This window comes from Ovis canadensis, chromosome 3, assembly GCF_042477335.2.
Source record: "Ovis canadensis isolate MfBH-ARS-UI-01 breed Bighorn chromosome 3, ARS-UI_OviCan_v2, whole genome shotgun sequence".
Classification (NCBI taxonomy): domain Eukaryota; kingdom Metazoa; phylum Chordata; class Mammalia; order Artiodactyla; family Bovidae; genus Ovis; species Ovis canadensis.
Window position 1 is genome coordinate 205,350,518 of NC_091247.1, and position 13,480 is coordinate 205,363,997.

Below are 13,480 nucleotides of genomic sequence, written 5' to 3' on the forward strand. Positions count from 1 at the left end.
CTGGTCAGGGAACTAGATCCTGAAGCCACAACTAAGACCCGGCACAGCCAAAAACAAAAACAAAAAAATTCTGGGAGACATGTCTGTTGCTTGTTTTGAAATGCTCTCTCCTATCTGTAGGGCTTCCCTGGAGGTTCAGGGGTAAAAAATCTGCCTGCCAACGCAGGAGACAGGAAATGAGCACTCGATCCCTGGGTCAGAAAGATCTCCTACAGGAGGAAATGGCAACCCACTCTAGTATCCTGGCCTGAGAAATCCCATGGACAGAGGAGCCTGAAGGGCTACAGCCCATGGGGTTACAAACAGTCAGACTCGACTGAGCAACTGAGCACACACACAGCTTGACAAATAAGATCTGCATATATTTAAGGTGTATGTTTTGATAAACATATACACTGTGAAAGAATCACCACAGTCAAGCTAATGAACATTACCTATTACTTCACACATTTACCATATTCTTTTTGCTTTTCATGTATGCTGAGAGCATTTAAGACCTACTCTAATAGCACATTTCAAGTATACAACACAGCACTGTTAACCATAGTCACTCTGCTGGACAAAAGATAAAAGATCTTTAGGAATTCCCCATCTTGCGTAACAAAACTTTGTATCCATTTGCTTCTCATTAAAGGACTTTTGGATCTCTAGGAGAGAAGTTAGGACTGAAACATGAATAAAATACCTGAGGACACTCCCCTTAATTAAAAACTAATTTTTACTACAATTTCCCACCAAAGATCAGAACCCAGGAGGCTGGCTCTCACATGTCTCAAACACCACTTGCTAGAGGTCCTTGCAAGCCATCTCTGGGAGAATGTAATAGGATCACTTCTCTCACAATATCAGCCTCCACTGTTAAAAATATCTTTAGTGGTCATAAAATCAGCCAGCCCCACAGTTAATCCAGCCACGGAATTTGCCTCTGTGACCTCCCATGATAATGAATTATATAAGTGACTATCCCATTTTATTAGCATTTAATTTGCTACTCTTTAATTTCATCAGATAACCCTTGTTCTCCTATTATGGGGTCTGGGGAAAAGAAAGGACTGATTGGCCTTTGTTATGTCCTTCATAATTTTTAATATTTTATTCGAGTACCCTTTAGCATCTCCTTTCTCGGAGACGTGATTCTAAGGCACACAGTCTGATCAGGACCATAGAAGTTTCTCTTAGGGGGCCAGGAGGGGTTTCAAGCACATGTGTCTTTGGGGAGAATAGGCGTAAAGCCATAATTGGAAGGTGATAACTCTTTTCAGAAAGCTCTTCCATGGAGAAAATCCCAGTGCTCCTCTTAGTATGCCATTTCAGGGGCTTTCAGGCCCTTCTTTCAATTATAAATTTGTTCTTAAACACTCTTTTCATTTTTTAAAAAATCATTATTGTCTTTCTTACTTAAGTCTCTGTGGAGACAGACATCATTTTCCTTGAAAATCGACACTTCACCTTTCCACCACTTCCTCTTATGTTCATGACTGTTTCTGAACTTCTTCCCAATATTCCTAAAAAGTGTAATACCAAATGATAACTCCACAAAAGGAGGTTTATATTGTATTTTGATTCTATCTTTGCTCCTAATGGAGAAAAATACATGGTGATATTTCATTAGATTTTCTCAAATTTGGAAAAGTAAGAAAGATTAAATTTCCTATGTTTTCACTTCTCATTCTTTCTGGGTTTTTATGCCTAAAATTGTACCACTAAATCTGTGCCTTAGTGGTTGTCCCCAAACAGTCGGTTCTTGAGATGCACTTCCGTAGTATATTTTTAATCCTATCATCTATCACAGAGTACCTCTTCCTATTGTAGGCTCCCAGATGTCTATTTTTCCTGTGTTGTTTATCTTCAGTTCTAATTTGCAGCTTGCTAGGAATCACTCACAAATGCCAAGCACAGAAATAGGTGCTCACTGAGCCGACCACATCGCAGTAAATTTATTTTTTTACCTTCGACACTGAACAACTGAAGTATCAACTTCATCGTGTCTAGTCTTTCAACCTTAACCTTGGAAACTGTTAGCTTTTTTTTTTTTTTAAGCCTTGGATGTCAATATATATCTTATCCAGTCAAGCTCAGAAAATATTCAGTTTATATTAGTGAGAAGACTCAGCCTTGCCCAGTTTCTACACAGTAAAGATATAAGACAGAGGCTGTGATAGGAGCTTCATCATTTCTAACAGGTGGGGTCTGGAATGAGTCTTCATTTGAAAACCTAATCTAATATCCAAAAATATAAAATATATTTCTGTTGGTATATGTGCAAAAAAATAATAGAATATAGACCAAATTGATTATGCCAAAGCCTTTGACTGTGTGGATCACAATAAACTATTCTGAAAGAGACGGGAATACCAGACCACCTGACCTGCCTCTTGAGAAATCTGTATGCAGGTCAGGAAGCAACAGTTAGAACTGGACATGGAACAACAGACTGCTTCCAAATAGGAAACGGAGTACGTCAAAGCTGTATATTGTCACCCTGCTTATTTAACTTCTATGCAGAGTACACCATGAGAAATGCTGGACTGGAAGAAACACAAGCTGGAATCAAGATTGCTGGGAGAAATATCAATAACCTCAGATACGCAGATGACACTACCCTTATGGCAGAAAGTGAAAAGGAGCTAAAAAGCCTCTTGATGAAAGTGAAAGAGGAGAGCGAAAAAGTTGGCTTAAAGCTCAACATTCAGAAAACGAAGATCGTGGCATCCGGTCCCATCACTTCATGGGAAATAGATGGGGAAACAGTGGAAACAGTGTCAGACTTTATTTTGGGGGGCTCCAAAATCACTGCAGATGGTGATTGCAGCCATGAAATTAAAAGACGCTTACTCCTTGGAAGAAAAGTTATGACCAACCTAGATAGTATATTCAAAAGCAGAGACATTACTTTGCCGACTAAGGTCCATCTAGTCAAGGCTATGGTTTTTCCAGTGGTTATGTATGGATGTTAGAGTTGGACTATGAAGAAGGCTGAGCACTGAAGAATTGATGTTTTTGAACTGTGGTGTTGGAGAAGACTCTTGAGAGTCCCTTGGACTGCAAGGACATCCAACCAGTCCATTCTGAAGGAGATCAGCCCTGGGATTTCTTTGGAAGGAACGATGCTAAAGCTGAAGCTCCAGTACTTTGGCCACCTCATGTGAAGAGTTGACTCATTGGAAAAAACTCTGATGCTGGGAGGGATTGGGGGCAGGAGGAGAAGGGGACGACCCAGGATGAGATGGCTGGATGGCATCACGGACTTGATGGACGTGAGTCTGAGTGAACTCCGGGAGATGGTGATGGAGAGGGAGGCCTGGTGTGCTGCAATTCATGGGGTTGCAAAGAGGCGGACATGACTGAGCGACTGAACTGAACTGAACTGAGACCAAATTGATGACAATGTTTGTCTTCAGAGGTAGAATCACGTAAGATTTTTACTTTCCTATGCTTTATAGTTACATAATACTTAAAACTTTTTTTTTACTTAAAACTTTTACAAAGAGCATGCATTACCTTATTGAATAGTAAAAGCAAAATATACTTAACTCTTTGGAATTAAGAGGCACTGACAGCAGTGTGCAGGTTAGGAAGAAAGGGAGGGAGACTAGAGTAGGTAGACCAGTAAGATGACTGCTGCTGTAGCCCAGGCATTAACACATGTAATGTGTCTCTGGGGCATTTCACCACACCAATACTTTAATGACAAATCCTCGGCCACAGAGCTCTTCCACAAAGCCAACCTGACATGACTACAAGGTGCCAGGCAGACATGATAAGGTCAGATGCCACTTTTACTGCTTCCATAGAAAAGGTCACCAAAAACCTTAGCACCAAATGTCACCAGACAGAACCTTATTACTATATGAACCGTATGATACCAATAGGGCTTCCTTGGTGGTGCTGTTCATGGAATTCTCCAGGCAAGAATATTGGAGTGGGTTGCCATTTCCTTCTCCAGGGGATCTTCCTGACCCAAGGATCAAACTCCCATACACTATGTATTTGGGATTAGGCTTTTTTATTAAAAAAAAAAAATCTATCAGCAACAATAAGCTCAAAATAGTATGTTTAGTGAAAAATTAGGAACTTCTGTAGTGGTCCAGTGACTAAGACTCCACACTATCAATGCAGGGGGCAGGCTTTGATTCCTGATCAGGGTATTAGATTTCATATGCCACAACAAGCGATCAAAGATCCTGTGTGCCGAATCTAAGACCCAGAGTGGCCAAATAAATAAAGGTTTTGAAAAATTAAATTCTGAATTTCCATTTCTCAGAAAAGTTCATGATCTGTAGTTTGCACAAAATGCTTCTCAACATTTCAGTTCAGTTCAGTTCACTTCAGTCACTCAGTCGTGTGCCACTCTTTGCGACTCCATGAACCACAGTACACCAGGCCTCCCTGTCCATCACCAACTCCCAAAGTTCACCCAAACCCATGTCCATTGAGTCAGTGATGCCATCCAGCCATCTCATCCTCTTTCGTCCCCTTCTCCTCCTGCCCCCAATCTTTCCCAGCATCAGGGTATTTTCAAGTGAGTCAGCTCTTCACATCAGGTGGCCAAAGTATTGGAGTTTCAGCTTCAACATCAGTCCTTCCAATGAACACCCAGCATTCATCTCCTTTTCGACGGACTGGTTGGATCTTGCAGTCCAAGGGACTCTCAAGAGTTTTCTCCAACACCATACTTCAAAAGCATCAACTCTTCGGCACTCAGCTTTCTTTATAGTCCAACTCTCACATCCATACATGACCACTGGAAAAACCATAGCCTTGACTAGATGGACCTTTGTTGACAAAGGTCAACAAAATATCTCTGCTTTTTAATATGCTGTCTAGGTTGGTCATAACTTCCCTTCCAAGGAATAAGTGTCTTTTAATTTCATGGCTGCAGTCACCATCTGCAGTGATTTTGGAACCCCCAAAAATAAAGTCTGACACTGTTTCCACTGTTTCCCCATCTATTTCCCATGAAGTAATGGGACCGGATGCCATGATCTTCGTTTTCTGAAAGTTGAGCTTTAAGCCAACTTTTTCGCTCTCCTCTTTCACTTTCATCAAGAGACTCTAGTTCTTTACTTTCTGCCGTAAGGGTGGTGGCATCTGCATATCTGAGGTTATTGATATTTCTCCCAGCAATCTTGATTCCAGCTTGTGCTTCTTCCAGTCCAGCATTTCTCATGATGTACTTTGCATAAAAGTTAAATGAGCAGGGTGACAATATACAACCTTGACATACTCCTTTTCCTATTTGGAACCAGTCTGTTGTTCCACGTCCAGTTCTAACTGTTGCTTCCTGACCTGCATACAGGTTTCAAAGTTTATCACATGCCAAAATATCTCTACAAAAATATCACTGATTCCAAGACCCAAATCTGCTTAAAAGGATTCATATCTACTTAAAATATTAGCAGTTATGTTAAGAAGCCTGTGCTTAATGATGGCAATTTCATATAGCCTCAGCAGATACAGTCATATAAAACTATGAAGCATGACTTCTCATTTAGATAAAATGAGTATTCTATATAGTGCTTGTTTTTACATCCCAAATTTCTAGTGTATGTTTAAGGCAGCAGTATTTATTAATTTGTTGGCTCCAGAAGCAGAAGAATTTTACAAACAACTAGAAAATGCCATTTTATATCAGTCATGGGTGTTTTAAAGAGAAAAATCAGCTAAATTAATTCAAATGTTGGCTCATTTTTTTAAAAATCTAACATTAAATTCAAGAAAAATATTTAAAGTCTATTTTGTTGAAGATAAAACACCTAACATTATGTGACCACCACTATAAATTTAAACAAGTTAGCAGTGAACAGATCAATTATTTGATATTGCAGAGATACCACGGATGCAAATTTTGTTGGAATATAGCATCAAAATAGAAACAATGTTCTTATTAAGAAACTGAGGAAGCAGAAAAAACACTTGGATTTGGTTGTGATAGATACATAATTTATAATTTCATCCACATAAGTTTTCCCACAGTCTAACAATCAAAGTGCAAGCTATCACTGTCAAATTTTAAATATTTTACATATACACAGAATAAATGAACTATCTGATCTTTGTGAGAAAATTGATGTTTAATTAAAAATAAATACTTCTTCCTGGCACTGTGCACTATCTTTTTACTGGTTATCATCAGTTAAATGTTAGGAACGTATGACTCTTTGAAGAGGAAGAACAATTTTGTCAATCAATCTAAGCTGACATATGTCAGTCATGAACTATTTTATAAATAAGACTTTTAAATATTGGCTTTTTTTTTTTGAAAATCAGTTGAAAAGTCTTAAAAAAAAAAAAAAAAAACACCCACTGGAGAAGATTCCTGAGAGTCCTGTGGATAGCAAGGAGATAAAATCAGTCAATCCTAAAGGAAATCAACCCTGAATATTCATTGAAAGGACTGATGCTAAAGCTGAAACGCTAGTACTTTGGCCACCTGATGGGAAGAGCTGACTCACTGGAAAAGATTCTGATGCTGGGAAAGATTGAGAGCAAGCAAAACAGGGTAGGGGGTGGGCGCTGGGGAGGAAGGGGTGTGCGACAGAGGATGAGATGCTTGGATGGCATCACTGACTTAATAGATGAGTTTGAGCAAACTGTGGGAGATAGTGAAGGTCAGGGAAGCCTGGCGTGCTGCAATTCACGGGGTCACAAAGGGTCAGACATAGAAACTGAACAACAACTAAGTATGCACTTCCCTGGTGGTCCAGTGGTTAAGAATCTGCCTGCCAGTATAGGGGTCAGGTGTTCAATCCCTGATATAGGAAGATCCCATGTGCCACAACTACTGACTGAGCCTACCTGCCCTAAAGCCCCTGCGCTGCAACATGAGAAGCCACCACAACAAGGAGACTGTACACCACAACTACAGAGTAGCCCCCACTCACTGCAACTAGGGAAAGTCCTTGCACAGCAACGAAGACCCAGTGCAGCCAAAACTAAAATTTAAAAAAAAAAACTATTATGTAAATAAAACATGCAAAGCCTCCAGTTTTTGAAACATAGTGAACTACAATTATTTGTTGACAATTGTTTGCAAATATCACAAAGAAGACGACCCGGAAATTTATCCCTCTGCAAACGAGAGGGCTTGAACAAATTAAATGAGATTTCAACCCCTGTATAGGCTTAATTTTTAAATTCTAAAATTGTACTTGGGAATATCTCAACCTACCTGATTTGATTATTATCAATCATTGTGTAAGTGCTTCTCAGGTGGCACTAGTGGCAAAGAACTCGCCTGCCAACGCAAGAGATGTAAGAGACTAAGGTTCAATCCCTGGGTTGGGAAGATCCGTTGGAGAAGGGAATGTATTCTTGCCTGGAGAATCCCATGGACAGAGGAGCCTGGCAGGCTACAGTCCATGAGGTCGCAAATAGCCAAACACGACTGAAGTCCCTTAGCATGCATACCTATCACTGTGTAACAAACTACCTCAAAATGTCATGCCTAAAAACAGCAATTCTTTTATGATTTCTCCTCACACTATTGGTTGACTGGGCTGAGCAGGGTGGTTCTGTTGCTGCTCTCACTTGAGATCAGCAATTTGTGACCACAACGAGATGGTGATGGGACTGCACTCCCAAGTCCTGTGCCTCAGAGGGAGTGGCAGGAGCCTGGCCTCTGCCAGGGCACCTCCATGTAGGTCCAGAACATCCCCTTCTTTACCAACCATTTCCAGCAGGGCAGCTGAACTTCCCAGAGAGCTGCTCAAGGCTCCCCAATCATACCACAGCTGTTAATCACTTCTGTTTGGTTACAGGGAGTCTCAGGGAGAGTGTGAATCAGTGCAGTGGAGGACAATACAAAGACATCGATTTCAGAGACCTGGTCCCTCTTTGGAGACTGGCTACCACAAGTTCCAACATTAAACTGAATACACTGATATTCTGTACTGGAAAGAATTTAAATGGGGGTTCTACACCTAATTCCAATGTGGGGAGAAGCAGTTTTTTTATACCACCATGCAATGCTTAAGACACCAATGTAGGATGAATTATCCTACAATTCATCTAAATTATGACACTATCTATCCAGAGGTATTTTCATCAGATTCCCCAGGTTAAGCGCTCAGTCCCACAAGACTGCCCAACCCCCAACCCCACCCCACTCCACTTTAGACCCCAGGTGCAAGTCCAGGTAGGTTATCACACAAGCTTCCAACTTACCATTGGAGGTTCCAATTAACCTGAATTTGATTGATCTGCTAGAGCGGTTCAGAAGACTCAGAGAAATATTTTGCTTACTAGATTATCAGTTTATTATAGAAGGATGTAACTCAGAAACAGCCAGATGAAAACATGAAAACGATGCAAAGGGAAAGGTTCAAGAAAGGGCAAAGAGCTTCCAAGTACTCTCCAAGGGATCCTGAATCACCCTGAATCACCACGTTTCCCACCCAGAAACTCTCCAAACCCCATCCTTTCGGGATTTTATGGAGACTTCACTACATAGGCATGCCTGATTAAATTACTGCTCATAGATGACTGAACTCAACCTCTAGCCCTTCTCCCTAACCTGGAGGTCAGCTGGGGGAGTGAGACAGAAAGTTCCAACTCCCATGGGGGAGAATGGATACACGTATATGTGTGGCTGAGTCCCTTCTCTGGTCACCTGAAACTATCAAAACATTGTTTGCTAATTGGCTATGACCTCTCAGCAGACACTGAATCTACCAGGTGCCTTGATGCGTATATGCTAAGTCACTTTAGTTGTGTCCAACTCCGTGTGACCCCATAGACTGCAGCCTGCCAGGCTCCTCTGTCCATGGGATTCTCCAGGCAAGAATACTGTAGCAGGCTGCCATTTCCTTCTCCAGGGGACCTTCCTGACTCAGAGATCAAACCCAGGTCTCTTATGTCTACCTGCACTGGCAGGAGGGTTCTTTACCACTAGCGCCACCTGGGATGCACATAGTCATACCCCAATGGGCTATACTCCAATACAAAATAAAAAGGCAAATAAATAAATAAATAAATAAAGTTCCAACTCTCTAACCAGTGGTTGGTTCTCCAAGCATCAACCAGTGGTTGGTTCTCCAAGCACCAGCCCTGATACTTAGCTGAGGCCCAAAAGTCACCTCATTAAATAACCCAGGGTTTGAACCCAGGTCTCACATTGCAGGGGGATTCTTTACCATCTGAGCCACCAGGAAAGTCCCATTAATGTAACAAGACACTTTTACAGCTCTCATCACAGGAAATCCAAAGAGTTTAGGAGCTCTGTGCCAAGAAGAATAGATGAACACCAAATATATATTTCTTATTATAAATCACAATACCACAAAAATGAAATTGAGACAGCCTGTGATTTTATAGTATATGAATTTAGTAAAACATTCAAAGAAAATCAAGACCTCTTTTTCGACAAGATTTGTCTTATGAAAAGTGAAAGTCACTCAGTCGTGCCCAACTCTTTTCGACTCCATGGACTATACAGTCCATGGAATTCTCCAGGCCAGAATATTAGAGTGGGTAGCCTTTCCCTTCTCCATAGGGTTTTCCCCAGCCAGTAATCGAACCAGAGTCTCCTGTACTCCAGGCAGGTTCTTTATCAACTGAGCTATCAGGGAAATGGAGCAAAATACATTAACTGTTAAACTATTTGTACTAAAATATTTACATATTTCAATATTTAAAAAATGAGAATTGAGAATGGTCTCCATTTATACAATCTGTTGTAAGTGTACCAAGTACCAAGCATTTGTAAATATTTTCTCAATTAAAAATATTATGTTCCACACAGAAAAATCAACTGATTGTGTCAAGGATCTCAAATTTAAGAAACATAAAATGAAAGTATGAAAAAATTGCTGGACATTTTAATACTTAAAGAAATTTTAAAAAACTACTCTTCAGTGCTTGCTTCGGCAGCACATATACTAAAATTGGAACGATAACAGAGAAGATTAGCATGGCCCCTGCACAAGGATGACACGCAAATTCGTGAAGCGTTCCATATTTTTACATTTCTCCAAAGAAGACATACGGATGGCTAACAAACACATGAAAAGATGCTCAACATCGCTCATTATTAGAGAAATGCAAATCAAAACCACAATGAGGTACCACTTCACACCAGTCAGAATGGCTGCAATCCAAAAGTCTGTAAGCAATAAATGCTGGAGAGGGTGTGGAGATAAGGGAACCCTCCTACACTGTTGGTAGGAATGCAAACTAGTACAGCCACTATGGAGAACAGTATGGAGATTCCTTAAAAAATTGCGAATAGAACTGCCTTATGACCCAGCAATCCCACTGCTGGGCATACACACCGAGGAAACCAGAATTGAAAGAGACACATGTACCCCAATGTTCATCGCAGCACTGTTTATAATAGCCAGGACATGGAAGCAACCTAGATGTCCATCAGCAGATGAATGGTTAAGAAAGCTGTGGTACATATACGCAATGGAATATTACTCAGCCATTAAAAAGAATACATTTGAATCAGTTCTAATGAGGTGGATGAAACTGGAGGGGTTATAGAGTGAAGTAAGCCAGAAAGAAAAACACATATATATGGAATTTAGAAAGATGGTAATGATGACCCTGTATGCGAGACAGCAAAAGAGACACAAATGTGTAGAGCAGACTTTTGGACTCTGCGGGAGAGGGAGAAGTTGGGATGATTTGGGAGAATGGCATTGAAACATGTATACTATCATGTAAGAAACGAATTGCCAGTCTATGTCCGATGCAGGATACAGGATGCCTGGGGATGGTGCACGGGGATGACCCAGAGAGATGTTATGGGGAGGGAGGTGGGAGGGGGGTTCACGTTTGGGAACGCATGTACACCCATGGTGGGTTCATGTCAATGTATGGCAAAACCAATATAGTATTGTAACGTAAAATAAAGTAAAAATAAAAAATTTTTTTCAAAAAACTACTTCTCAAAAAACTACCAATGGCATGATATCAGAGACTTATACAACTAAGAAACTAAAGCTGAGTAGTTATCCAACTTACACTATAGTGCTAAAATAATTTATACAAATACATTTTTATTTGTGCATGTGAATATATACTCTTTTACAATGAATTTTTTACAGGTTTTTTAAAAAATGTGAGAGTTGGACCACAAAGAAGGCTGAGCACCAAAGAACTGATGCTTTCAAACTGTGGTGCTAGAGAAGATTTTTGAGAGTCCCTTGGACAGCAAGGAGATCAAATCAGTCACTCCTAAAGGAAATCAACCCTGAATATTCATTGGAAGGACTGGTGCTGAAGCTGAAGCTCCAATACTGTGGCCACCTGATGTGAGGAGCCAGCTCATTGGAAAAGACTCTGATGCTGGGAAGACTGAGGGCAGGAGCAGAGGAGGTGACAGAGGAGGGATGGTTGGATGGCATCACAGACTCGATGCACAGGAGTCTGAGCAAACTCTGGGAGACAGTGAAGGACAGGGAAGCCTGGCATGGTGCAGTCCATGCAGTCGCAAAGAACAGACACACTTAGTGACTGAACAAAGAACAAATCAAGTCTTAGATCTGTGATGGTTAATTTTATGCATCAACTTCACTGGGCCTCAAGGTGCCCAGATATGTGATTAAACATTATTTCTGCGTGTGTCTTGCGAGGGTGTTTAACGGATGGGGTCAAAGCCTAAATTGGTGGATGGAGTAAAGCATATTGCCCTCCCCAAGGTGGGTGGACTTCATCCAGTCTAATGAAGAAAGACCTGAATAGAATAAAAGGCTACACACACACACACACACACACATACGTGTGTATGGCTAGGTATGTATCTATCTGTCTATCCATCTACCTACTACTGGTTCTAGTAGTAGACTAATATAAGATATAACTTCCAACTTAAAATATAGAAGATACAGAAGTAAGTTAAACGACATCATGAGGAAATAATCAGATAAATCTAGAAGCTGGGTCAATCCACAGTTCTCATAACCTAGCATCATCAAACAGCAATTTATTTTGTAGCAATAATTAACATACAGAAAATACAGAAACCAATATGAAAAGCTTGTAATAAGAAACTGATTCACAACTATAAAATAGCAGACTAAGAGTTATGTTTTTTCCTTCCCAAACTTTAAAATCTAAGTATCTGGGACTTCCCTGGCAGTCCAGTGGTTAAGACTCTGAGCTTCCAGTGCATGAAGCTCCATCCATCCCTGGTGGGGGAACTAAGATCCTATATGCTGTGCTCTGCAGCACAACCAAATAAATAAATAAATAAATATTTAAAATATAATAAATAAAAGTGGTGTATAGCATACACTACATTTTTTTAAATGTAAATATTTAACCTTCTACTAATACAAATGTGTAAATCACATTACACTGAAACACACTTATATAGGTATGTAAAAACATTTAGGATTAGAACATTCTGCCTGGAGAATCCCATGGACAGAGAAGCCTGGAGGACTACAGTCCATGGTGTTGCAAAGAGTGACTGCAGTGACTTAGCAGTAGCACCCAGTCTGCACGCTTTACCCTTCCCCAATCCTAATTCATATGTTGAAACCTAATCACCAAAGTAATTGTATTCAGAAATTAGGCCTTAGGAGGTGACCAGGTCATGAGATGGAGCCATCACAAATAGGATCACTGCCCTTATAAAAGAGGTCCTAGAGAGATCCCCCGACCCTTTGCCATGTGAGTTTATAGTGAAAACACAGCCACCAATGAGGAGACCGGTTCTCATCCAACATCAAATTTGCCAGCACCTTGATCTTGGACTTCTCAGCTTCCCAAACTATGAGAAATAAATTTCTGTTTCTTATAGGCTGCACATTCCACGGTACTTCCGCCACAGCATCCTAAACATATATCAACAACATTTGTTTTTAAAAATTACAGTGAAACTCTACAGGTTAAAATATCATAGCAGTGGGTGCCCATGTTTTTAAATTCACCTCAATGTATTTACAAAGCTAACATATTTTTCACTTTTCAAAATATCTTTAACTTGATGTCCATCAATTATCTTTCTAAGCTCTCCTCCAAAGAGTTCTGTTAGTACTAACAGTATTATTTGCCGTAATAAAACTGGTATCAACCAATGACTGACCTCCCTGGGCAAAGAACAGCAGTTTTTCCTTTGTACTCTTTTTGCTATTGTTTAAATATGTTGAAATCTATGAAAAAAGCAATACTTTTTACTCTGTTGGCATTTTTCTTAAACCCTTAAGGGAAGCATTATCAAAAGGTTTTTCAGAAACTAAGCTGATATTTCTCCAGGTTCCCAGTATGAAGCATTTCATTAACTAGTTCAAAGAACTCTTAACCTGCCAGGTTGGGACCATATAGCTTTCCTCAGCAGTCTACATATCAAAGTTGTTTGAGAAATATACTATTGGCTTGAACCAAGAAGTCAAAGAAAGAGGCAGTTAAAATATCCAATAGTTCCCCGCCCTTTTCGTTTTTAATTTACTAGAGTTCCAAGTGAGTGCACTGTAAAACTTAAACAGAACAGTGTTAACACAACCAAACCCGCAGGCCATCTACTGAGGCC

The 13,480-nt window shown here is 40.3% G+C and overlaps 1 protein-coding gene and 1 non-coding gene across 2 annotated transcripts in view; one reads left to right on the forward strand and one right to left on the reverse strand.

Annotated features, from left to right (window-relative positions):
• Positions 1-13,480, reverse strand: part of DERA (deoxyribose-phosphate aldolase) — a 121,536-nt gene that overhangs the window by 82,072 nt on the left and 25,984 nt on the right. The window lies entirely within an intron of this gene.
• On the forward strand, positions 9,855-9,962 carry LOC138438379 (U6 spliceosomal RNA). The gene has a single exon (XR_011256318.1). It is a non-coding gene; the product is annotated as a U6 spliceosomal RNA (small nuclear RNA).